Source organism: Callithrix jacchus, chromosome 8 (assembly GCF_049354715.1).
Source record: "Callithrix jacchus isolate 240 chromosome 8, calJac240_pri, whole genome shotgun sequence".
In the NCBI taxonomy this organism is placed as follows: domain Eukaryota; kingdom Metazoa; phylum Chordata; class Mammalia; order Primates; family Cebidae; genus Callithrix; species Callithrix jacchus.
In genome coordinates this window covers 23,903,848-23,930,053 of record NC_133509.1, presented here as the reverse complement: position 1 = coordinate 23,930,053, position 26,206 = coordinate 23,903,848, and the positions used below count along the sequence as shown (strand labels likewise).

The following is a 26,206-nucleotide window of genomic DNA, read 5'->3' as shown; positions in this document are numbered from 1 at the left end:
CTTGGATGCAGATGGCTCCCTAGGGAGGTTCTGGTAGACCAAACCCACTCTCCTTCTATGACTTACGTTTAGTATGCCAGCCTTATAGATAATTCAGAGCCCTCTGAGCGCTATCTTTCTACCTAGCCCACTCTCCCCTGGGAAGCTCGGAGACACTAATCTCTCCCAGTCCATATCAAGATTTTCCTGACCAGGTTAAAATCTTGGCAGCACTGTTGGTGAGAAGTGCAGTGAATAACCACAAATGCTTATGGAGAAACGTATTGTGCCAGGCGCTGGGCTAGCTCTTGGAAGAGTCAGGAGAAAAGGCTGGTGATGGCGTTGGCAAGGCAGAGTCATGTTTGTGTGAGTGAGTGGTTGGGAGCGAGGTCTATTCCAGGGTGGTACGTTTTGGACCAAGATTCGCAGCGATTACATCTCTTTGCACTGCGACGTTTCACACTCTTCCCCCAACCTTGAATCCATCATCGCAATTAATCATTGGGTGCTTACCGGGTGCCAGGCTCCATTAGTTCATTTAACCCCCACCACAACCCTAGATGGAAGGCAATATCAGCCTCATTTTACTGATCAGGTGATTGAGGCTTAGAAAGGTTAACAAGCTCACCCGGAGCCACATGTAGTAAGTGGTCTAGTGCAAAAACCACATCATCAGTCACACGGTAAACTGCCTCTGTTTGCTGTCTTTCCTGCCATTATAATCCTGCACTCCCTCCTTGATTGGACCCTTAAGGATACCCATTTACTTGTCTTTAACCAGCTCGCTCTCATGCAATCTCCCCCACTCATCACTTTCCCCAGGCACTCTCAGAAGTACCTGTTCATCTCAGCATCCTGTGCATTTACACCGAGCAGCAGCAACAGCCATTGAGTCACTCATCAAACTTGCCGCGAGTGTCACTCACCTCTGTGCCTCACTGTTGTCGGTGGTGGATAATCCGCTGTGAGCAAGAGACATCATTCCTTCTCCGGCAGAGGAGGCGGACCATAAACAAACAGGCGAGTTGGTATATGACATGCGGTAGTGTTAGAAAACAATTCAGAGGAAAGGAATGGAGTGATGAGAGGAATCCTCTCTGAGGAGAGGGCATTGGAGGGGACCCAAGGGAGGTGAGGGGAACAGCCCAGAGATGGAAACAGCAAGGCCAAAGGCCCCGAGGCAGGAACACGATCACTGTGCTGCAGGAAGGGGAACACGAGAGCCTGGTGTGCTGGAGGTCAGCAGGGCCAGATCACCAGCAGCCGACGAAGCCAGGAGCAAGGCTTTGAGCAGACCAGTAACACCATCTGATTAAGTGTTTCAAGTGCTATTCTTGCCATAACACGTAGGTCCTAGATAAAACTGTGAAGAAAGGAAAACCATGGCTCTCAAATATGATTCCCCTTGAACATCTATCTTCTTGAGGCCCCTACCCTCTGTAAATTTCTCTCTCTGCTCTGACTGCTTTTCCTCCTTTTCCAAAACATCTCCTGTTCATTTCTTCGTCCTCGTGACATCCCTTCTCATTTCCCTGCGGAGCTCTCATCCTGTCCTTTACTTGTGCCTTCTCCTTGAGTGTGTCTCAGACCACCCCACCCCACATTAGAATCTTCTGGGCCACACAGACAAACTCCATCAGATTCTCTGGGGGTGAGCCTCAGGGAATCAGTTTTTTTTCAAAAACTCCCCAGGTGATTTGACTATGCTGTGGAGGCTGCAAACCACAGTTCTGAGCTTACAAGCATGGTCATGCCTCTCCTATCCTAAAAAGAAAAGCCTCTCATTTAAACACCATGTTTTGCATTTTCTTTTTCCTCTCAGCCAAAGGTCCTAAATGAATCATCTCATCTAGTGCTGCTCAGACTCTGCCACGTGCACACATCACCTGAAGACGCAGAGTCCAGGTAGTGGTGCTGCAGCTGGACCCCTCTTGGTAGCAAAGTGCTGGACTTCTGCCCTTGACTCTTTTGCTTCCCACTCACTTTTTGAGCATTTGGCATCTCAATGCTCAAATTCCATGTGGCATCACCCTCACGGTGCCACCAAGATTGCTCTTGCCAATGTTACCAGTGACTTATCGGCTACCCCTTCTCTGAGGTGGCATAGATCATGGTTAAGAGCAGGCTCAGGGACCAGGTAGCCTAGCTGGGTCCTCTCTCTGTGCCTCAGTATCCTCATCATAGGAAGAAAGTGATGATGACATTACTTCCTTATCGCGTGGTTGCTGTGAGAATTAAGTGCGTTCATACACATAGAGCTGTCAGAAAAGTACCCAGCACACAGATGCTACATAATCATCAGAGTGTATTATTCCGAGACCTAGCAGTGTTTTCGGTTCCATTGACTTCCTCGTACCCAGAACTCTCCCTTCCTTTAGCTTCCGCAACACCTTTGTCCCTTAGTTCACTGTCTGCCTCTCCAGCAGCACCTGTTTTGTGCACCCATTGGATGCTGGTGTTTCCCAGAGTACGAGCTTAGGTCTTTCGATTTTCTCAACCCACCTGGGCCAGCTCACCCAGAGCCCTGGATTCCGTTGCTATCCACACACAGGACTTTCCTGAACCTACAGCTTCAGCCCAGGTCTTTTTCTCAATTTCCTATCCGGATATACAGCTGCCTGCTGCCTTGCTCCAGGTGGATTCACTTATTGATTCAACATGTTTATTGGTTACCTGCTCTGTGCCTGACCCTATGCCAGGTGCTGGGTGGGGTTCTAGCAGCAAAGTGGTTAGACCTGGGTGTGTGATGGCCCCAGGGAGCTTGCAATCCAGAGCAGAGATTCAACACTGATTTTGAAATTATTGATCTAATTGTAGTTGGGATAAGCAATGCAAAGGAGACTCTCAGGCTGCCGTGAGAGTTTATAACAGGGACCATATCTTAACCTTGCATGGGGTTAACTTACATGTGCACCAGACCTGGCAGGCCCAAGACTGAACTCACCACTCCCCCTCAGCCTGCCTCTCCTCTCCCTGTGTTCCTTAGCTCGCTGAACAGCACACCCATCCTCTTACCTGGGCCAAGACTTGGGTTTTATGACCCAGCACAGGCTCCCTCACTGATCCCTTCTACCCACTGAGAGGATCCTCCTGCTCACTGGAAAATTAGCCTTTCTGGGTAACTCTTGGAACTCCAAATTCCTACTACCCCGTGCTCAAGAAGTCTGATTTTCCCTCCACTGACAAAGTTGCTCCTATAAGAAAGAGAGAAACTGAGGGCATGAAGTCCCTCCCAACGAAACACAGACCCCCTCTGTTTCACTGCCTTTGACCGAGGCACATCTGTCTAGGGACAATGGGAGGATGGAGCACCTGTGCCTTTGCTTACTGACCCCTGGCTTATAACTTGCCACAGTAAACTGTGTTCTTCAACCCATACTGTGTGAAGTTAAATCCACTCTGATCCATGTTTTATGACGCAAAGAGTCTAGCTCTTACCAAAGAAGAAAAGGTTCATTCATTTTTTTTCCACTGTAAAAGCAGTGCCTGCTTGTGGCGGTTTGTGCCTTTCGTAGACCAGCTCTGCAGTATGATTTGGGCCATTGTAAATAATAAATAATAATCACAATACCTGCTTGTGGCCATTTGTCTTGTTTTGTGCCACCCTGCATTGGATCACCCTATCTGTTGGGGAAAATCCCACTGTATGAATTTTGGGGGCACCCAGTCTGGAGCCTGACAGTCTTTCTGCCTGCACTCAGGCAGCTACAACATGACCATGTGATGAATGCTGGCAAGTCAGATGATCCTGCCCAGGAATCTGGACCTTGAGAGAGTGACGCAAAGACACAGGGACGGTGAAAGAGAATGTTTACAGTGGCAGTGCAAGCATTGAGTCTAGCAGTAGCGCCAGCTGTGGCCATGCATGCCGGGGTGGCAATGCCAGCTGTGGCTGTGTGTGCCGGGGTGGCAGTGCCGGCTGCGGCTGTGTGTGCTGGGGTGGCAGTGCCGGCTGTGGCCGTAAATGTTGGGTGGCAGTGCCGGCTGTGGCTGTGTGTGCCGAAGTGGCAATGCTGGCTGTGGCCATATGTGCCGAGTGGCAGTTTCGGCTGTGGCTGTGCATGTTGGGTGGCAGCGCCGGCTGTGGCTGTGTGTTGAGGTAGCTATGCCGCTGTGGCTATGCATGCCGGGTGGCAGTTTCAGCTGTGGCCATGTGTGTCGAGGTGGCAATGCCAGCTGTGGCCGTGCATGCTGGGTGGCAGTTTCGGCTGTGGTCATGTGTGCCAGGTGGCAGTGCCGGCTGTGGCTGTGTGTGCCGGGTGGCAGTGCCAGCAGCAGCCTTCTAACCACACCATCCCTGCAGTTTGACCTTGGCTGAGCTCCCTCCTGCTAAACCTTCCTTAGCCTCCAGCATTCCAAAGAATGCTGGAACTACCTAATGTTCTTACAATAAATCCTCTCATGCTCAAGGTAGCTGGAGTCTATTCCTGTCATTTATCATCAAGAATGCTGACGAATACAATGACTGTTACAGAAAAATCGGAAAATTCCAAAAAGTAGAAGAAAGAAAAAAGTTCATTTCTCTACATCTGGAAAAAAACCTATTAACAATTTCTGCCATGTGCACATTTTAATACAATCGTAGTTACGTATTTTATAAAACTATGTATTCTAGCCTGATTGAAAAATTGTTGTCTGCTTTAAAAGTTGGCATATATTCATTATAGAAAATTTGAGTCTACAAGAACAACCCAGAGATAACTATTATTAATAATCTGGTGTGTTTCCCTAAAACTTGCCTCTGCATTTTTAGATACAGAGTAATACACTGATTACTCTGAATTCTTATGCCTAGTTAACTGAAACATTTTAGCAGTTCCGAGATAAAAGAGGACACAAAGGGGTGCTGAGGATGGATAATACTTTCCATTTGCTCGTGTATTACTCTTTACCAATTATAAAGCCTTAATAGATTCAGGCCTTTACAGAGGCAGAAAATCATTATGCAAGTTTCTTGGCAGTGAAAATGCATTGTGTTGCCCCTCACAACTCTGCTTCTACTGACAAAATACAGAAGACCTTTTGTTCAGCTATTTTCCTGGCACTGTGTCCCAAGCTTTTTAAAAGTCTGTCTATTATTGGCAAGTGCTGGAAACAATAGGAGCCATTATTGTTTTTCGTGTCATCAAACATGGCAAAGATGCCACATGAATTGCGGGATGAATTGTGTAGCTGGAAAACACTTTTCCAGGAACCGGGAAGGGAGTGAAACAGATACACAGCTGACACACTGAGTCAGTGGGGTGGCAAACAGCATGGGTCCCAGGACCAACTGCTGAGATGCGACTCTGAGTTCTTACTCCTCAGGTGACCTTAGCCAAGTTACTTTAAACTCTCTGGGACTCAGTTTCCTCATCTGTAAAATAAGGAATAATATTTGCTAGTATAGGACAGATGCGGTGGCTCACCCCTGTAATCCCAGCACTTTGGGAGGCTGAGGTGGGTGTATCACCTGAGGTCAGGAGTTTGAGACTAGCCTGACCAACATAGTGAAACCCCATCTCTACTAAAAATACAAGAAATTAGCTGGGTGGGGTGGTGCATGCCTACAATCCCAGCTACTCAGGAGGCTGAAGCAGGAGAATCACTTGAACCTGGTGGCAGAGGTTGCAGTGAGCCGAGATGGTGCCACTGCACTCCAGCCTGGGTGACAAGAGTGAAACTCTGTCTCAAAAAAAGAAGAAAAAGAAAAAGTATATATATATATATATATATATATATATATATATATATATACTGCAGACAGCATATATATATGCATATATATATATGCATATTTATATATATACTAGTATAGCAGTCCCCCTTATCCTCAGGGGATAAGTTCCAAGTCCCCCATTGGGTGCCTGAGGCCAAGGACAGTATGGAGCCCTATATCCACTGTGTTTTTTCATCCAATTACCAAGAGGGCTACTGAGTGTCCAGTGCACCCTCACCGTATACACCACCCAATGGCCGGGTACACTGGACAAAGGGTGGATTCCCATCCCGGGCAGGATGGCGAGAGATTTAATCATGCTACTCTGAATGATACAACATTTAAAACGTAGTAAGTGTTTACTTCTGGAATTTTCCATTTGCCATTTTCAGCCCATAGTTCACCGTGGGTTTCTGAAACTGTGGAAAGTGCAACTGTGCATGTGAGGGGACTACTGTACTTTCTTCAAAATGGGTGTGGTGATAAGAATAATACCGATTTCACAGAGTGCATTTAATCCCAGGGGATTACATGGGAAAACAAACGCAGTGCTCAGCTCTACGGCTCAGCAGCACGTGACACAGACGGCAGCCAGGTCGCTGAGTGTGAGACGCCTTAGAAGTCCTTTATATCGCAATTTGCCACTTCCTACTTTTTTTAATTAAAAATTTTACTGAATTAAAAAAAAAAACAGAAAAGTACATAAACAGTAAGTACATGGCTTTACTGTTACAAAGCGAGAGCAGCTGTGGAACCACCACCCAGATGAAGAAACAGTGGTGGCCAGCTACCCAGAAATCTCTCACGGTCCCTTGCCATCCTCCCCAGCAGGACTCTCCACCATCCGGACTCTAACACTAGATCCGTTTTATCTGCTTTTGAACTTTTTATGAATAAAATCTTCCATATACATGAATCATGAAGAGTCATGATCTTCTGTGTTTAGCGTCTTTCACTCCACATTATATTTATGGGATTCATGTATGTTGTTGCATGAAGAGGTGCATTCATTTCTTGTGACTATTCATATATTCAGTTGTGTAATGATAGCACAAAGAATGTATGTATTTTATAGCAGAGGGACATTTGGATTCTTTGCAGTTTTTTTTTTGAGATGGCGTTTCGCTCTTGTTGCCCAGGCTGGAGTGCAATGGCACGATCTCGGCCCACTGCAACCTCCACCTCTGGGGTTCAAACAATTCTTCTACGTCAGCCTCCTGCCTCCTGGGCAGCTGGGATTACAGACATCCACCACCATGCCCAGCTAATTTTGTATTTTTAGTAGAGACAAGTTATCTCCGTTTTTGTCAGGCTGGTCTCAAACTCCCAACCTCAGGTGATCTGCCCACCTCGGCCTTCCAAAGTGCTGGGATTACAGATATGAGCCACTGCACCCAGACAATTGTTTGCAGTTCTTAGGCTATTTAGAGGAAGAGCTGTTTCTTGTGCATCTCTTATCCTGTGCCCAGTTCATGGCAGGGCCTTCGTAATGGTTTGTTGATTGAACAGTGTGGCTCCCTCCAGACCAGGGGCTCCGACTGACGGGATTCAGGTGATATTAAGGCCTCCACACATATGAAGGTGCTGGTTCACTGAAAGGCAAGGACAGCTCCAGTGATTCCCATAGGACTGCAGTCTCCGGCAGCTGTGCCCTCATGTACGGGTGCAGAAAAATAGACAAGCTTTGCTTCCTGCCCCTTACCCTGTGCAGGCCAATTGCTCTCTTTCATCATTGGGGCTCAGCTCTGTCCAGCGTCCAGCGCCACCAGCCTGGTGCATTGAGGGTAGCAGAGAGGCAGGCTAAGGACGTCATATAGGAGCTGCTCTTTTTTGTTTTTTTTGAGATGGAATCTTGTTCTGTTGCCAGACTGGAGTGCCGTGATGCGATCTCAAGGAACACAAATAAATGCTCCCTTTGGGTAAGGAGGGTAGAGTAAGAAAATATATTGGGGCTGGGCGTGGTGTCTCACGCCTGTAATCCCAGCACTTTGGGATGCTGAAGCAGAAGGATCACCTGAGGTCGAGAGTTCAAGACCAGCCTGGCCAACATGGTGAAACCCCGTCTCCACTAAAAATATAAAAATTAGCCAGGCATAGTGGCGTGTGCCTGTAATCCCAGCTAGTAAGTAGGAAGGTTGAGGCAGGAGAATTGCTTGAATCCAGGAGGTCAAGGTTGCAGTGAGGTGAGATTGTGCTACTGCACTGCAGCCTGGGTGACAGAGCGAGACTCTATCTCACGAAAAGAAAAAAGAGAGAGAGAGAGACAGAGAGAGAGAGAGAGAGAGAGAGAATGAGAGAGAGAGGGAATATATTGGTATTTGCTTATATCTGCACCAAGAAATGCTGGAAAACATAGGCCAGAAATGAATAAAAGTGACGACTGGGTACTAAATAAAGAATAGGGTGTCTGGGAATAGGGTGAGTGGGAATGAGGTGAGTGGGGACTAAAGAATAGGGTGAGTGGGAATGAGACTTCCTAAGGTATTCCTTTCATTTGGTTTTGATTTGTGAACCATATAAACATTAGCCATTATTCTGAAATAAAAATAAATTCTATAATGTCTAAATTGCAGGGCACAAAAACCCTCTCCTGCGACTCGGTAGGCGAGTGTGTTAAAGCACAGACACAGGGACTGTTAAGGCTCATGGGCGTGGGAAACTTACAGGGCGGCGGCTGTTTCTGGGGGCCTCCTGCCTCCGGTGGGTGCCTCTGCACCTCTGCCAGTGGGCTCTGCATTTGCATCCGTCCGGCTTCTCTCCCATCACTCCGGTTTGCCGCCTACTCAGTCGGCTTTTCTCAGACTGGATTGGCTCTCCTGGATCAGGTGTCACCCAATCAGCTTCGGCCATGAGGGCGTGGTGACTCTGCGCTCTCAGAGCTGCCTGGCTTTGCTCAGACTGGATTGGCTTTCCTGGATCGGGTGTCACCCAATCAGCTTCGGCCATGAGGGCGTGGTGACTCTGTGCTCTCGGGCTGCCAGGCACTCGTCTCTCTCTTCCTGGGCTGTGGGTGGAGACAGTTTCAAGGTAGAGGAGTTTGGACAGACGGACAGTCATAGGCTTGGTTGGTCCAGGCTGTTGCTGGATGGGTCACTCAAAGGTCAGAGCAAAGGTCCAGCCTGCAATGGGGATCCCTAGACATGAGGGAGCAGATCGAAGGTTCTCGGGGGCCTGAAGGAGAGAGGCGAACCAGACTGCTGAGTCAGGCATCCGTCCCGATTGCTGTAGGACCCGGCTTCTCCTCTTGGCCTCGGTTTCTCATGTGGAAAGGGGATTGGGCTGGATGATAGTCCGAGGTCCCGTCCATCTCTAAAGGGGAAGAAGCAAAGATCAGCAAAAGAGCATTGAACTACGAGTCCAGAGACCTGGCTTCAGGTGCCTCTTCCCCGACTCCTAATCAGACCACGTGACCTCCGTGAGCCTCAGTTTCCTCCACCAGAACATGGGGGTAACACTCCCTGCACACTGCCGTGAGAGTTAAATAAATTTCTCTGCACCAAGTGTCCCCTCTGCTGTCCTGTGGGTGTAGATGGGTGAATATAAAGGCCACCACTTCTATGAGACAGGGACGTGATTCCTTCCCTGCCCCCGTCAGGATGACAATGGGCTCAGATGAGGCAGAAGGACCCTGGTGCAGGGATTGAACGCCTGACTGGGGACCCCAGAAAGCTGGGCTCTGTCACTTGCCAACTATGTGACCCTGGCCTAGAGTTCTTCCTCTCTGGGCCTCCACTTTTCTCTGTGGAGTGGGAATGACAAGGCCTGCCCGAAGAAATGAGAAGGCGAGCATGAGGGTTGCTGTGTGAACTGTGGAGTGCTTTGTGGTGAGAGGATGATGAATGGGACCATTCCCTGGTTCCCCAGCTCCCACTCCGGCAGCCCAAGCCCAAAGGAGGATGAAGTGTGTTGTGAATTAAGCTTAATAACATTCCCCTCCAAAGCCACAGGAGTGGTACTAGCAATGTATTTACACGGTCCTAATGTTTCTGTAAAACCTATAGGAGTAAAATGTTTCAACTACAATCTGTGAAGATCACTGTCTCTTCCACGCCAACTTCTGTGTTGTATTTCCACACATGTGGGATGGTTTGGGATGGCCATGGGCATTTTGGGGATCTGGTTAAAGGGAAGTTGCGTCAAAGACATGTTTATCTGGCTTAGTGGGATCTATTTATGAAGCTTACAGTGTATAATTATTACTAGCCATTCTGGTTTAGGAATGGTTTCCAGGAATGGTCCTCCTATCCACCAGTACTCACCATGCTGCCTCACCCGTCATTGTGACATGATGATGCAGGGCCAGATGCCATATTGAAATATGAATGTCACTCCCACCACTAGCAGTTTGTGGAAGAGAAACAAAGTTTGTACAAAGCCCGAAGCTAGTCTGTAGAAAATTCTTACACCATCAGAATATGGGACTCGTTTCTCAAACATGCCCAGTCAGAACGAAGGTTCTCTCTCATCAAGAATACATGCAGTAATGTAGCATATACCATGACATGTGTGCCACACATTTGTTTCTCTTTGATGAGATTCATGCAAAATAAAATTGATCAGAATTCCATTGTTAGTCCAGGCACAGTGGCTCATGCCCGTTATCCCAGCACTTTGGGGGACTGAGGTGGGAGGATCACTTGAGCCCAGGAGTTTGAGACCAGCTTGGGCAACATGGTGAAACACTCTCTCTACAAAAAATATGAAAATTAGCCAGCTGTGGAGGGTGTGTGCCTATAGTCCCAGCTATCTGGGAAGCTGAGGTAGAGGATCACTTGAGCCTGAGAGTCAAGGCTGCAGTGAGCTGTCATTGAGCCACTGCACTCCAGTCTGGACAACAGAGAGAGAGCCTGTCTTAAAAAAAAAAAAATCACTGCTGATAGTGAGTGCTTGAGTGTTACAGCAGTTCTACAAGCACCAAGTACTTTTGTGTGTGAAGTTGGATGTTTTATGTACCCCAGTATATGGAATCACATCTTGGTGTAACTGATACATCTTGTCCTAATAAGGTCTGGCAGTTCTGGATGAAATGGCACATGAAATTGTCACCAACACAGCAAGACAGCCTGAAGAAACAAGCATTCCTGCCACCAAACTCCTACACCAGCTCATCAGTAAGTATGGTGGATAGAACATAAGAGTAATTTTATTACACAATTATGTAGCTGAAAGCAATGTAGTAGCAATTTAAGAATGCATCTGAATTGCTCTCCTTAACGAGCACCATCAATTCAGAGTATTTAAGATTGGTCCTTAGTGCAAGAAAACTTGAAACCCCTGAAATCTTATAGCTCACTTAGAAAAGAAATTTGATAAAGGTTTCCCCCAGTTTGACAACAATCCTATAAAAATTTATACAACTTTACCAGTAAGTCATGAAACCAAAATAGATTTTTGTAAACTCTCACTAATAAAATGACAAATTAGTCAACCACGCCACGGCAAGCAATGAGTTATCTTTCTATTTTCTTTATAGGAAATGGCAGCCAAGGCCAGATGTGGTGACTCATGCCTGTAATCCCAGCACTTTGGGAGGCCAAGGTAGGTGGATCATGAGGTTAGGAGTTCAAGATCAGCCTGGCCAACATAGTGAAACCCCATTTCTACTTAAAATATAAAAATTAGCTGGGTGTTTTGGCGGGCACCTGTAATCCCAGCTACTCAGGAGGCTGATGCAGGAGAATCACTTGAATCCAGGAGGTGGAGGTTGCAGTGAGCCACGATTGCACCACTGCAATCCAGACTGGGCGACAAAGGGAGACTTCGTCTAAAAAAAAAAAAGAAAGAAAGAAAATGGCAGCCCAAAATACTGTCATATGAAAAAGCAGCTAAATGACATATAGCCAAAAATGAAGGGAAAAAAGGTATTACAAATGTCTATTAAGCACTGAATAAGAAACACACTGCTATGGAGGGTATTTTACAATGTTTGTAGTGTCCAATTTTCTTATTTGCAGGCTGTTTTAGTTTCTCATATTTCTCATCCCAAGTAACTATTCATGTTTGTACCTAAGTTTGTCTTTTTGTTTTTTAAGACAGGGTCTCGCTCTGTCACCCAGGCTGGAGCTCAGTGGCGCGCCTCAGCTCACTACAACCTCAGTCTCCCAGGGTTCAAGAGCAATTCTCATGCCTCAGTCTCCTGAGTAGCTGGGATTACAGGAACATGCCATTAGGCCCAGCTAATTTTTGAATTTTTAGTAGGGACGGTTTCACCATGTTACCCAGGCTGGTCTCGAACTCCTGGCCTGAAGCCGTCCTGCCTTGACCTCCCAAAGTGTTGGAATTACAGGTGTGAGCCACTGCACCCAGCTCCTAATTTTGTCTTTAAGATTTTTATTATTTTCCTTAAGGCAGGCCTCCAAATTGCACAAGCTTAGGGCCCACAAAACTTGCATCTGCTGAGGGGCTGCACTGATACACACTCCGCAAAAGATCCTTCCAATACCCCAGGCCCTCCTACTCTCTCCTTTGGCTCTTGTGGGTGAGACACCCCCATCTCTCACCAGAGTGCACTGCAGCTGGCACTGCCGTGGATCTGAGCCATGCCCAGCCCCAGGTCCCCGTGCCGCATACAGCAGCAGGCACCTCCCCCTGGTCCTGGGAGGCCCCACCCTCACACACACTCCTGCAACCAGGCTTTGTACTGGGCCTTGCTGCTCTCACACCTTCTCTGGCTGCTCACGTCCTCCAGGACAAAACAGTTGGGCATTTAAGGCCCTTCTGGGTCTGGTTTTATTTTACATTGGAAATAGTTTGTTTTTTTTTTTTTTCTTTTTTGAGACACAGTTTCGCTCTTTCCGCCAAGGCTGGAGTACAATGATACAATCTTGGCTCACTGCAACCTTTGCCTCCTGGGTTCCAGCGATTCTCCTGCCTCAGCCTTGCAAGTAGCTGGGATTACAGGTGCCGGCCACCACGCCCGACTAACATTTGTATTTATAGTAGAGACAGGGTTTCGTCATGTCGCCCAGGCTGTTCTTGAACTCCTAACCTCAGGTGATACACCCACCTCAGCCTCTCAAAGTGCTGGTATTACAGGTGTGAGCTACCGTACCTGGCTGAAAATAGGTTTTAAAAATTAAGATTTTATTTCAGAATAAAACTGATAAACAAGAAAGCAATCTTGTATCTGGCCACCACTGTAAATTCTTGACCTTTAAAAACATTGACACATAGTAATTGTACATATTTGTGGGGTACAGCGTGATGTTTCACCAGTGTGTCGTGACCAAATCAGGGTAGTTAGCATGTCCATCACCTCCAAAACTTACTATTGTTTTTTGCACCACAGTAAATTCCTTGATGATTTCTATTTTCTTTTTCTGTTGATTGGGAAGACAAACATGTTATTTGCAAACAGCCACGTGGTCCGTTCTTCACGAACATTTAGACTTCTGGATCAGTCAGAGGTTTCGTTTGCCAACAGCAGAGACCAGCTCTACTTAACCCGACATGGGAAGGCTATTGGGAGAATCAAACTCTGGGCAGGCAAAATCACCAAGGTTTTATCACAGTTCCACGTTCTTTCTGGGCCTTTAGTACCCCTCCCTCAGAAGGTGCAGGCTAACATCTGAAAATATCTTCATTTCTTTTCTCAATTGCTGATACAGCTTGCATGTCCCCTCCAAATCTCATGTTGAGATGTAATTCCCAGTGCTGGAGATGGGGCCTGGTGGGAGGTGTTTGGGTCAGGGAAGACAGTGAGTTCTCGGGAGACTGGTTGTTGCTTCTTGCCACGTGAGACGCTTGTTACCCCTTTGCCTTCCACCATGAGCAGAAGCTCCCTGAGGCCTCCCCAGAAGCAGATGCCAGCGTTATGCTTCCCGTGCAGCCTGCAGAACCTCTTTTCTGTATGAATCTTCCACTCTCAGGTATTTCTTCGTAGCAATGCCAGAACAGCCTAATTGGTTACCCTGTAGAACTCCAAGTCCAGTATTTCTGGGTGAAGTCCATTCCTTCTCTAGTTCTGTCCCAATCCTGTCTCAATGTTCTGCAAACAATGTATACAATCGCAGATTAAAGGGAAAGACAAGATCAATTCATTAAAATATATTTTTTATTTTTGCATACCCATGGCACTGTGGGGAAAAACATACAGTTTCCATACGGTTGTGGCTAGGCTGTGTGACCTCCCCCCTCATTTATTCCATCCTTTGCCCTCCGCCCACACCCCGGGTGGCAGGCGTTCTTTACCGGTGGGGTGACCTAGACCATTATTCCTGAGGGAGCTAAGCCCTGGTGCCCTCACCTAAATAGATTTGTTGGATCTTCTCCCATGTTGACCACAGCAGGACAAGCAGGCAGGACAGAGGGTCCCTGGAAGTCAACCTCATTTCTCATGTCCCCGTTGCAGTGACCTCCCCATTACCTTTGATAGTCTAAATCAGTGCTGTCCCATAGAACTTTCTGCATGGATGGAAATGTTCCATAGCTGCTCTGGCTAATATGGCAGCCAGGAGCCACATGAGGATACAGATCACTTGAAAGGTGGCTCATGTGTCTGAGAAGCTAAACTTCTAATTTTGTTTAATTCAAGCTAATTTAAATACAATAGCCAAGTGCAGCTAGCAGCCGCAGTATTGACAACACCGGTCTAAATCAATCACTGAAGCCAAAGCTGGGAACTCCCTTTGGGCCTGTTCGTTCAGCACCATGGAGAGTCCATAGCGGGCTGTCCATATTCACTCCCTGTGTAGGCAGCCATTATGTCGTACTCACATCGAAGCTTTACTCCTTTGGATATCAAAACCTTGAAACCAGCAAGTGCAGAGCTGCGGAAACAAGAAGTGCATTTACTGAAAGGGGGTTATTTGGGTAACAGTGAAGGGCACCATTCCCACATCCATGCTTTGGTGCCAAAATTGCTGTGATCACTCTAAATTGGTTGCTGGTTGAGCTCACATACCAAATGCTGGAGGACAGTGTCCCAAATTTATAAGATGTTGTCTACCAGGGTGCTGGGACTGATCCTTTTCTTTCTTTGAGACAGAGTCTCGCTCTGTCACCCAGGCTGGAGTGCAGTAGTATGATCTCGGTTCACTGCAATGTCCACCTCCTGGTTCAAGCAATTCCTGTGCCTCAGCCTCCCAAGTAGCTGGGATTACAGGCACATACCACCACACCTGGCTAATTGTTTGTATTTTTAGCAGAGATGGGGTTTCCCCATGTTGCCCAGGCTGGTGTCAAACTCCTGAGCTCAGGCAATCCACCCCACTCAGCCTCCCAAAGTATTATGATTACCGGCATGAACCACCACACTGGCCCGGACTGATCCTTTGTAACAGTCCACTCTGCCCTTTTATAGGGCCAGCTGCTCCTGCATGTATGAAAGCCCAGTGAATCCCACGACTTTCAACCCATTGCTTTACTTCTTGACTGTACTTTCAACCCATTGCTTTACTTCTTGATCCTTGGGTAGAAACAGTGTCATATGGGTTGTTGTGATGGAGAGGAGGACATTATTCAGGCCCCCGACGGTGGTGTGGATGGAAACATGATAAACAGAGGATGTATATTCAACTTCAATATAAATAGTTATTCTGGTGATGTCAAGTCCCTGCCCCTCCACGATGGAAGGAGCCCCAGTAAAACTAACTTCCCATCAAGTAGCTAACTGGTCCTCCTCCCTGTAGTATGATAACAGATTTACAGAATTGGCCTTTACTGCTGGAAGTTAGACCCTCATCGGTGGCAGTGGCTGCTTCAGCTTTGGAGAGGCCATTAGGCCCTTACTTGGATAGGTAGCCAGAATAATGCCGCCAAAACTGCTTTATTCCTGAGTGGGCTCAAGGATGACTGAGGAGAGAGACTTACATGCACTTACTCATCCACTGGTGGGTCATCTTGTCCACCTGACTATTGAGAATTTCCTCCATAGTGATGACATTTTGGAGAGAATCCACGTGGCACACAAATAGTTATTGCCTCTGGGTCAGGTCTGAGTGATGCATGCACATTCTCTTCCCCAAACCACCCTGTCTCCAATCTCCCATCTTGTTCTGGAGTCCCCGGTTATCCAGCAAAACCACTACTGGCCGTGAGCCAATGTAGATCCATGTCTCAGGCCATCTGGCCTTCGGGGAAAGTGTTCAAGATGTCATGCTCTCAATTCCACTCCCTGAGAGGATTTCTCCTCCACGCTGTCTTTTGGGGCCACTCCGGAGTGGGAGAGTAACACTTCAGCTGTGCACTTTTACTGGATCAGTTGGGGTAAACTCTACTCAATTATCCTCCTCTGTCAACTGGCCGAAAGGAACACCCGTGAAGCCGTAGATGTGGAGTGCAGTTTGAGTGAGAGGAGGACAGGACCACAGTAGGTGAAATATCCCCACAGCTGTGTTTGGGCGACAAGCCACCAAGCCACCCGTGTGCTCCAGGGAACACCCCTTGGTGCTTTCAGCCACAACAGTGGCAGTGTGTGCTCCAGCCTTCCTGCTTGGAATTGTGATTCCAATGAGTGTTTTGTGTATCAGATTTTGGTATGCCAGACTTGCAAAAGAGTATCTTTCCATCTTTATGTTCTACATAGTTTAATATTATCAGTGTCTTGAAAGTTTGTCAGGCTGGGTGCAGTGGTTCATGCCTGTAATCACAGTGCTTTGGGAAGCCACAGTGGGCAGATGACAAGATCAGGAGTTCGAGACCAGCCTGGCCAACATGGTGAAACCCCGTCTCTTCTAAGAATACAGAAAATTAGCCAGGCGTGGTGGCAGGCACCTGTAATCCCAGCTACTGGGGAGGCTGAGGTAGGAGAATGGCTTGAACCCGGGAGGCAGAGGCTGCAGTGAGCTGAGACTTTACCACTGCACTCCAGCCTGGACAACAGAGGGAGACTCAGTCTCAAACAACAAAAAAAGGCTTGTCAGATTTTGCCTTCAGTCAGTCATCTAGATATTTATGTGTTTTGGTTGGTAGACCCTGAATGCTTTTCAATTTCTTCTGTGGTCACTGGGCTACTCAGGTGTTTTTTTTTTTCTTTTTCTTTTTTAGTCAAGAACTCCTGACCTCAGGTGATCCACCCACCTCGGCCTCCCAAAGTGCTAGGATTACAGGAGTGAGCCGCCACGCCTGGCTGCTGCTCAGGTTTTTTTTTTTTTTTTTACCTCTTATTGAACCTATTTGGTAATTTACATGTTTCTGGAAATGTATCCGTTTTTATACATACTACCTGCTTTATCTAGGTTTTCAAATTTTGGCATCATTGTACACATATTATTTGCTTATAATCTATACAATTGCCTCTGTGTTTGCAGTTTATAATCCCTTTTGCTTTTACTACTTATAAATATTTGTGTTTTCTCTTTTTTCTTAGACTTGACAGAGTTCAACCAAAGCTTAATTTTATCAGTTCTTTATTTTTCTGTCATTAATTTGCATATTTTCTTTTTGAACTTCCTTGGTTTTCTGAGAGTATTTTGTTGTACATTTCTAGCTTCTTGAATTGAATATTCAGGGCATTCCCACCCACCCCCCTGCAAACTCTTTACCATTATCAATTTGAATGTAAGCTCTGCAAAAAGAATCTCTCTTCTTTCTGTTCAGTCCCAGCACCTAGAGCAGTGCTGGCATGTAATAGGCACTCAGAAAATATCTCTGGAATGAATGAATGAATGAGTTATTGACTTTATACATAAGGGTTTAAGACTATGACCACTGCTCTGAGAAAATCTTTCGTCTCATTATCTAGGTTTTAATATTCCAATTACTAACAATGATATTCTCATTGTTAATAATAATTTCAGACAATTTGTGATATCTTTTTTTTTTTTTTTTGCAGAGATGGGGTGTCACCATGTTGCCCAGTCTGGTCTTGAACTCCTGGCCTCAAGTGATTCTCCAGCCTCGGCCTCCCGAATTGCTGGGATTACAAGTGTGAGCCGCCATGCCTGGCCTCAATTGTAATCTGTTAATTTAACTTGAGCTGTGGAGAAATGTTTGAAAATGTATAAGTGGTTAGACCTGGGGTGAAGAGGTTGTCTGTTTGTTGTTAATTTCTAGATTGATTCCACTGTGATCAGAAAATGTGGTTCATATGATTCCTACTTTTTGGTTACTGAGTTTTGTGTAGACTGGTATGTGGTCAGTTTTTTTCATTGTTGCATGAGGATTTGAAAATAAAACAGTCTGCTTTAAGAGTATACACAAAGTTTATTTAAACCTCTGTTTCCTCTACTCAATTTGAGTCTGAGGAAGTTATGATAAATCCTCCCACTGAGACGATTGCTGGGTAAAAGACCTTTTCATTTCACGTCCTCTTGGCACATTGTACTTTTGTTTGAAAAAAAACAAGTTATTGTCTTGTTTAGTGCATCTTGCCTTGAATTCTATTTTGTCTGATGTAAGCATGTCCTTTGTTGCTTTCTTTATGTCAGCGTTTGCCTGGGACATCTCAGCCAGGCCTTCCATGTGACTCTTGCTGTCTTGAGTATTTTGTGACTGGTGTACAGCTGGAGTTGTGTAAGTCTGCATATGAGAGTGTATCTGCAGTGCCTGCCCAGTATTTGGGTCTTTCTCTTTAAGTAGAGGTACTTGGCTAAGTCACAGCTGTCTGGCAAAAAGGACATGTTTGGCCTTTCTGCTGTTTTGTATGTTGTTTGTTATTCATTTTTGACTTGCTTTTTCTAGTCTTTTTGGACTCGTTTTCTATGGAAAGATTGTACAGAGAGCCAGGTGTGATGCTCAGGCCTGTGCTCCCAGCACTTTGGGAGGCTGAGGTGGGAGGATCACTTGAGCCCAAGAGTTTGAGACCATCCTGGCCAACATGGTGAAACCCTGTCTCTACCAAAAACACAAAAATTAACTGGGCATGGTGGTGTGTGCCTGTACTCCCAGCTACTTGGGAGGCTAAGGCAAAGGAATTTCTTGATCCCTGGAGGTGGAGGCTGCAGTGAGCTGAGATCCTGCCACTGCACTCCAGTTTGGGCCACAGAGCAAGGCTCTGTTTTAAAAAAACAAACAAAAAAGGCAAAACAACAAAACAAACAACAACAACAACAAAAAACAAGATTGTATGGAGCCAGCGTGCAGCTTATCTTTGAGCTTTGTCTTGTGATAATCTCTGTGGTCAACTGAATAATTGCCCCAAATATATCAAGCCTAATCCCTGGAACCTGTGAATGTTACCTTAAATGGCAAAGATTTTTGCATAGTGATTAAATTAAGGGTCTTGAGATGGAGAAGTTATACTGCATTATCTGGCTGAGCCCTAAATGCAATTATAAGTTGTTTTTTTTGACACAGAGTCTCATTCTGTCTCCAAGGCTGGAATGCAATGGTGCAATCTTGGCTCACTGCAACCTCCACCTCCCTCGGTTCAAGTGATTCCTCAGCCTCCTGAGTAGCTAGGATTACAGGTGCGCACTGCCACACCCAGCAATTTTTGTATTTTTAGTAGAGACGGGGTTTCACCATGTTGGCCAGGCTGGTCTTGAACTCTGGATATCAGGAGATCTGCCCACCTTGGCCTCCCAAAATGCTAGGATTACAGGCGTGAGCCACAGAGCTTGGCCAATCACAAGTTTTTTAATGAGAAGAAGGCGGGAGCAGATCTGACGCACAGACAGGAGGGAGGAGGGCAATATGACCACTGAGGCGGAGATTGGAGTGGGGCAGACACGGGCTAAGGAGTGCTGGCAGCCCCTGGAAGCTGGTAGAGGGAGATTCTCCTTTAAGCCTCCAGAGGGAGCCCCACACTGCCAGTACCTTGATTGAGACCCCGTAACACAGGTCTGGAACTTCTGCTCTTTAGACCTACGAGAGAATTCATCTCTGGTGTTTGTGGTGATTGGTTTCAGCAGTCACAGGAACTAATATACTTTTGAATCCACAATTTCTTCAGGGTGTGACTTCACCCTAGACTAGCAGGGCACCTACAGTCAAGCCCCCAGAATATCCCGGGTTTGTATGTGGCAGTTCAATCTTTGCTTCTCTGTAGCCATCAAGACCAGCAGTGGCAGGGCTCACAGTCACCCACTAGGTGGTCATCCAGCTTCCCGCAAAGATGGCAACCCAGGCCTTCCCGTTTTCAGTGCTCCCTCCCCAGCCATGCCACATGGTCAAGCAGCATTCGGGCAAGTTTGGAAGCCCATCCAAACACTCTGACCTTGCTGTTCCAGCAGAGGGATCTTTGGTTTTATCCTTCCCGGTCCCTAGGGGTGTATGGTCTCTCAGAATCCTCTCCCTATCCCTGGAGACTGGGATACAAACCAATTGTTATCGTATTCGTAAATTATGTTTTGGTGCTATGAATGTCCAAGTTTCACGCAAAAGAGCGTTTCTCTCTTTTCCCATTTTCCTTAAGGTTTTACTTGATTTCAGAGAGGAGAAAGGGGTGGAGATGCCTTCACTCCACTATCTTTAACCACAGGTATCACTAGTTTGGGGCAGAGCTTATACCGTAGTTTATTAATTCTCAAGTCTTTCATGTTGGCAGCCACGCTGGTCGTTTCCAAATTCTTTCTCTTTCATTGCAGGCTGCTCCATTTGGTTTTATCTGTGCAACATTCTCTTGAACCTCGCAGTTAGTCTGATCGATTGCACACGTTCCTTTTCATGGGAGGCCATTTCTTCAGCTTTCTCAGCCTTGCCCTGTCTTCTGAGCCTCTCCTTCTCATTGATCTGGTGATTTACCGTTGTAGCTAATCTTTTTGTTTCTCCTACTTATAAACAAAGATCTAGATCTTCATTCTCCAAAATAAATTTTACAAAACACTTGTTCCATTCTATGGTAAAAGGGATTTTTTTTTTTAAGTTCAACCATGCGTGGTGGCACACACCTGCAGTCCCAGCTACTTTGGAGGCACAGTGGCATGAGCCCAAGAGTTTGAGGCCAGCCTAGGCAACATAGTGAGGCTCCATCTCAAAACAAATAAGAAAATACTAAATTTAAAATGTTAGAAGTTCAGCAGCTCAATTAGTGTGGGACATGCTAAATTAAACCAATTGTTTTTAACGTTCCTGTAGAAGCGACGTGAATAACGGTGAGGCCGTGGAGCACTGCTTTGCACTCTCACACTGCTTTGGCAAACAGTTTGCCAGTGTGCACACACCTGCAACTCCCACTTCCAGGTGCACCTGCCCAGGAAAATGTGAAACATCTTCTTACAACAAGACTAGTACCCAAGTGTTCATCTCAGCTGTGTTCACAGTAAAAATGGAAAGAAACTAAATATTTACCAGCAGGACAATAGATATGCAAATTGTAGTAAGTATATTCTTTTTTTTTGAGATGGAGTTTCGCTCTTGTTACCCAGACTGGAGTGCAATGGCGCGATCTCGGCTCACCGCAACCTCCGCCTCCTGGGTTCAAGCAATTCTCCTGCCTCAGCCTCCCGAGTAGCTGGGATTACAGGCATGCGCCACCATGCCCAGCTAATTTTTGTATTTTTAGTAGAGACGGGGTTTCACCATGTTGACCAGGATGGTCTCGATCTCCTGACCTCGTGATCCACCCGCCTCGGCCTCCCAAAGCGCTGGGATTACAGGCGTGAGCCACCACGCACGGCCGTAAGTATATTCTTACAATAAAATATACTTGATGATGAAAAGTAGGGAATTCCTGACACATAGCAACATGGGTACAGTGAGTGAAAGAAGCCAGGCCCGAAGCCTCCATTTCTGTGAAGCGCTAGAACAGACAACATGAATCTATCATTACAGAAGTCATAATGCGGTTGCCAGTGGGGTGGCTGTGGGGAATTTCTGGAGTGATGAGAATTTTCTACATATTGATGTGTGTGTGGGTTACATGGGTGTAATCTTTTGTCAAAATTGATTCTACTCAATGCTTAAGATCTGTAACTGCACGGAATGTAAATTACATAATAAAAGATGCCACAAGACTTTTCAGAGCCTTCAACAAGCTAAGGCATATTATGAATGTCAAGAAGCAGGCTATGGTACTTGGGGTTTCCTGACGTAATTGGACCCTTCTTGAAGGGGTGTGGGCAGGAAGTGTTCCCTTTCCAAGTGCATGAACTGGCGGCGAATGGCCCTGGGGTCCCTTGTGCCTCAAGTCTGAGGTGTCAGGGAGTGCAGCTGGTGCTGAGGCTGGGGCTAAGGGGTAGGGTGGGGAGAGGCAGCTTTCCAGGCACTGCTTCAGCAGAGTCCAGGTCATGCCGCCTGCTTCCCTCCACCTGCCACTGCTAATGGGACCTTAGGGTGTCTTTGCAGGGACCAGGCTTCACAGGGACCAGTAGGCTATGGTAAAAGCGGCCACTGCTGGAAAGAGACCCTTCCCTGCTTTCCCTCTGTGGGGACCGTGGGGTCCTACACCCTTTGTCCCGCGCAGGCTGTCCAAACCCCTTGAGGACTCAGCACATGGTTCCAACCCAGTAAAGCCTGGGACAAAGGCCAGGCTGGAGACAGCTCCTGAGGCCTCCTCCAGGCTCCTTGCTCAGCTCTGCCACCGGAGTTGGGGAGATCCCTGGGCTCCAGTAGGGAAAGCGGCCGCGACTTGTCTAGCTGTGTAGCATCAATGGGCCTCTCCTTTCGCTTGTTCTCATCCGCTTCTCAGCTTCTAGGAATCCCTCCAAATGACTGCTTTATCAGTGATACCCTTTTCTGTTTTCCAACACTGCTGAAGAGATGTTCTTATTTTCTCTTTTGTCTGTCAATGCAATTGGGGCACAGCAGGCAATTTATGAATGAATCAGAATGATTGTGTGTGGATGAGAGGATGTGAGTGTGTGGAGTGTGAGCATTTGTGAATGACTGTGCAGCCTGAGCCCAGGAAAGGGGAAGCAGCCACTGGGAGCTTTGGGGGCGGGTGGGCAGCCGGGTAGGCAGTTGACAGTCTGCCCCGTGAAAGGTCCTTGCTGCACGCAGGAATGACATTGCTGTGTAGTGAGGCTGACAGATGCTCCTGGGGAGATTAGGAAATAAGTCTGCATCTCCCCTGGGCCCTGATAGCATCAGCGGTTAAGAGGCCTGTCTGTTTTCATTACAAATCTCCCGTTCCTGGGGCTTAGAGCGCAGCCTCCAGGCTCACAGGTGTGGGAGGAGAGTGGGCCACACCAAGGGCATTTTGCTTTTAATTGTGGCCATTAATCTGGCCCCAACAGCTGGTCTGTCCTGTAGGCGAAGGAGGGGGAAGGGTGACAGGAAACCTATCAATTGGGAACCAGTTAACCCTGCTGATGCTTTGCTCTCTAGCAAGCAGAGAGAGAGAGAGAGGGAAAAGCTTCTTAATCCTGTTTTTCAGGGCCTATTTTACTGGCCTACTTGAGAAAGATCTCAGTTGCTTCCTCCCTGGGTTTTTGTGGGAGTCTCCTGGAGCCGGAAGATGACCAGCTCCAGAGCCATGTTCCATTTATTTTCCCAGAGACAGGGCCACTGTGGTGTGTAGTGACAGCTTGCCTAGTGCCAGCCCCTGCCCAAAGTCAGGGCATGTTCCAGTGAGAAGGGTGGGGTGAGAATGTCCCGGGGCTGGATAAGCATCCAGAACAGCCTGATGAAGCGCAGGGCAGAGTGGGGAGAGGTCCCAGAGTGACAGGGCAGAGCTAGGGAGAAGGCCAGCTGTGGCTGCAAAATGGGAGAGGGGCTAGGTGTGTGGGGTGTGTGTGTGTGTGAGGGGTGTGTGTGTGCATGTGTGGTGTGTGTGTGTGATATGTGTGTGGTGTATGTGTGCATGTGTGTGTGTGGTGTGTGTATGCGTGTGTGGGTGTGTGTGGTATGTGTGTGGTGTGTGCGTGTGTGCACGTGTGCCTGTGTGTGGTGTGTGTGCTGTGGGTGGTATGTGGTGTGTGTGCGTGTGTGGGGGTGTGAGGGTGTGTGGTGTGTGTGTGCATGTGTGGGTGTGTGTGTGGCATGTGTATGGTGTGTGTGGTATGTGTGTGGTGTGTGCATGTGTGTGTGTGTGCCTGTGTGTGTGTGCCTGTGTGTGTGTGTGCTGTGTGTGTATGTGGTGTGTGGTGTGTGCGTGGGTGGTGTGCATGCGCGCGTGTGCGGTGTGCATGCGCGCGTGTGCATGGGTGTTGTGTGTGCTTGTGCATGTGCGGCGTGTGTGGTGTGTGTGCAGTGTGTGGTGTGTGTGGTGTGCGTGTGTGTGTGGTGTGGTGTGTGTGCGTGCATGTGTGCATGCTCAGCAGTGTGGAGGGTGAATTTCTTCCTCTCTCTAGCTATCCACAGTCCTCAGCTGGAGCTGCCCAGAGGAGGACTCTGGCAGGCTCTGGGCTAGTCAGAGGCATGAGCCTGCCCTGGGAATTCTCCAGCATCAGACAAGTGCCCAGTGGCAGAGAAGGGCAGAGTGGGGCCAGATACCCATAGGAAGCACCAAAAGGGCAATGGGGGAGAAGTCTGATGGGGTTGGGGAGGAGATGGGCTAGACTGAGGCCTTGAAGGGTGAATACAGTCTTGCCAGGCAGAGATAGTGGGGACATGTGGGTGGGAAAGGATGTGCCTCTGGGGTCCCCAGCAAACTAGGGGTTTGCAGAAGAAGGATGCCTACTGAAGAAAGAGACTCCACAAGCCGTGAGCTTGATTCCTGGGCGGCAGGACCTGAGGGCCAATTTCTGGGGTTAGTGGCTGCCCCTGTGAAGACACTTTTCTGTGTCCTGTGTCTCAAACCTCCTTTGCCTCGAGAAAACCAGGAGCAAGGCCCAGGCAGCCTTAATCACAGCAGCCATCAACTATTGTGTGACGGAAGCCTTACCCATGTGGCTCCTGGAGACTCCACAGCAGCCCTGGGAGGGGCTGATGCAGACCTGGTCAGTTGCTGAGGCCTGGAGACGGGGGGACTTGCCCAGGATCACACAGGGAGTCAGTGAGTTTGAACCAGGCCCTCCTTTCTCTAGTGAGGGGTCTGCAGAAAAGCAGTCCAGCCTGGACTCCTTGCCTTCTCGCACCAGACCGCAGGGGGCCTGGGCATGGACAAGGAAGGGCAAGGCCCTGGGGAATGATGTTTGGTGCTGGAAGGCCTTTTGATTTTTTCAAAGGAAAACCTCGACTCTTGTTGCCTGTTACAATAGATAATTTTGGGTAAAGAGTCAAGCAAGCCCTATTTGAATGTGGAGCACATATATATTATCAGAGAGGCCCTGGCTGGCCTAGGAGAGCTACCACTCTGCTTCTTCCTAAGCTTGGTGACCTTGGGCAGGTCAGGGTCCATCTCCACACCCAGGTCTCCTCACTGGTGGAATGGATGGGAAAAGGAGCCATGTTGCAGGCTTGTCCTGAAGATAAGGTTCATCACATGTCACATGTAATGGTATCTGGCCTAAGGAAGCTCCTCAATGTGAGCTGTCACTGTCACTGCAAGTGTTGTCACCTCGCAGCACTATTCAGGGGAACACGAGCCATTTAGTTGCCAAAGAACTTGTCCAAGAGGGAGGGAATTACCCCTTCCTTCCTCTTCACCTACTCCCTCGTGGGGGCCTCCACGGGAGGCCTGATTCTCTGGGAAGCTGGAGACTGGTGACTCTACCTCCTAAATATTTCCAGAATCTGCCCCTGCTCTTCCATCTCCATGGCTGTGAGCTGAGCTGGGGGCTCCCAGCCTCTCTCCCTTGGTTTTTTCTACCCCTAATTTCCCCCTCTGGTCTCTCCACTTCTACAGCCTGAGAGATCATTCCTACAGTGCAAATCTGGGCATATCCTGCCTCTGCTGAGAGCTTCCTGTGGCTCTTACATTTTGCCAGCACATGCCAGAATGAACATGGCTTTGCATATACTGTTGCCTCTGTCTGTAATAACCTTCACCACACTTTGCCTCCTGAGAACTCCTATTCATCCTTCAAAACCCAGTGCAGACTCATCTCCTCTCAGAAGGCTTCCAAGATTGCCCTTTCCATCCCCAAGTCAAGGTAACATGCCTGGCCCCTCATGCTATCTTCTATGTTGTGTGGATCCCTCTGTCATTATTCAGTTTATACAACATGGCTGTCACTATTTTGCAATCTCCTTGAGGACCTTGGACCTACCTTGACCCTCTCACCTAGCCAAGGCTCTGGCTTATGTCAGTGATGGCTGACCCAAACTGAATTTGTTACTAGTCAGAGATGCCAGGGGATGTAAGTGTTACTGTCCCAGGGCCACGCTGTGTGGCCTTGGGCATGCCCTTTCCGTCTCTGGGCTGCAGCTGCAGCATCTCTACAGTGAGGAAGCTGCCAGAGGCTGTTGGCTATTCTGAGTTTCAGTAACTACACAAGTCCTACCTGCCTGCTCCAGGGATGGACAAAAAGCTCAGGAGTCTCAGCTGCCTGGCAGACCACCTGCCTGTCAGGTCATCCACACCTGTGGGAACCAGCAGCGTCGTTCCCCAAGGTGACTAGTATCCTTGAGACAAAGGCAGGCTTGCAGAACTTAAAACTTACTTCTTTTCCCAAGAGAAATAGAGAAACCTCATTAAGACAAGATGGAGAACTGGGTCATGCCCCAATGATGCCAGGCAGACGCTGCCACTTGGCTCTGTGAGCGAAGCAGGCTATTAAATTTCAGATAGAAGAAATAATCTGCTCCCTGCATTCGCCTGATCACTTTATTAGCTGAAAAGATAAATTTAAACCACAGGCTCATAGTAAAAAGAAGTAAGTCCAC

General features: G+C 47.6%; 1 long non-coding RNA gene across 1 annotated transcript; it reads left to right on the top strand.

Moving 5' to 3' along the window:
- Positions 1 to 8,634: 8,634 nt before the first annotated feature.
- Positions 8,635 to 26,000, top strand: LOC128928754 (uncharacterized). Its single transcript, XR_013520848.1, has 4 exons — positions 8,635 to 9,052; positions 10,684 to 10,788; positions 11,151 to 11,215; positions 25,227 to 26,000. It is a non-coding gene; the product is annotated as an uncharacterized LOC128928754 (long non-coding RNA).
- The last annotated feature ends 206 nt before the right edge of the window (positions 26,001 to 26,206 follow it).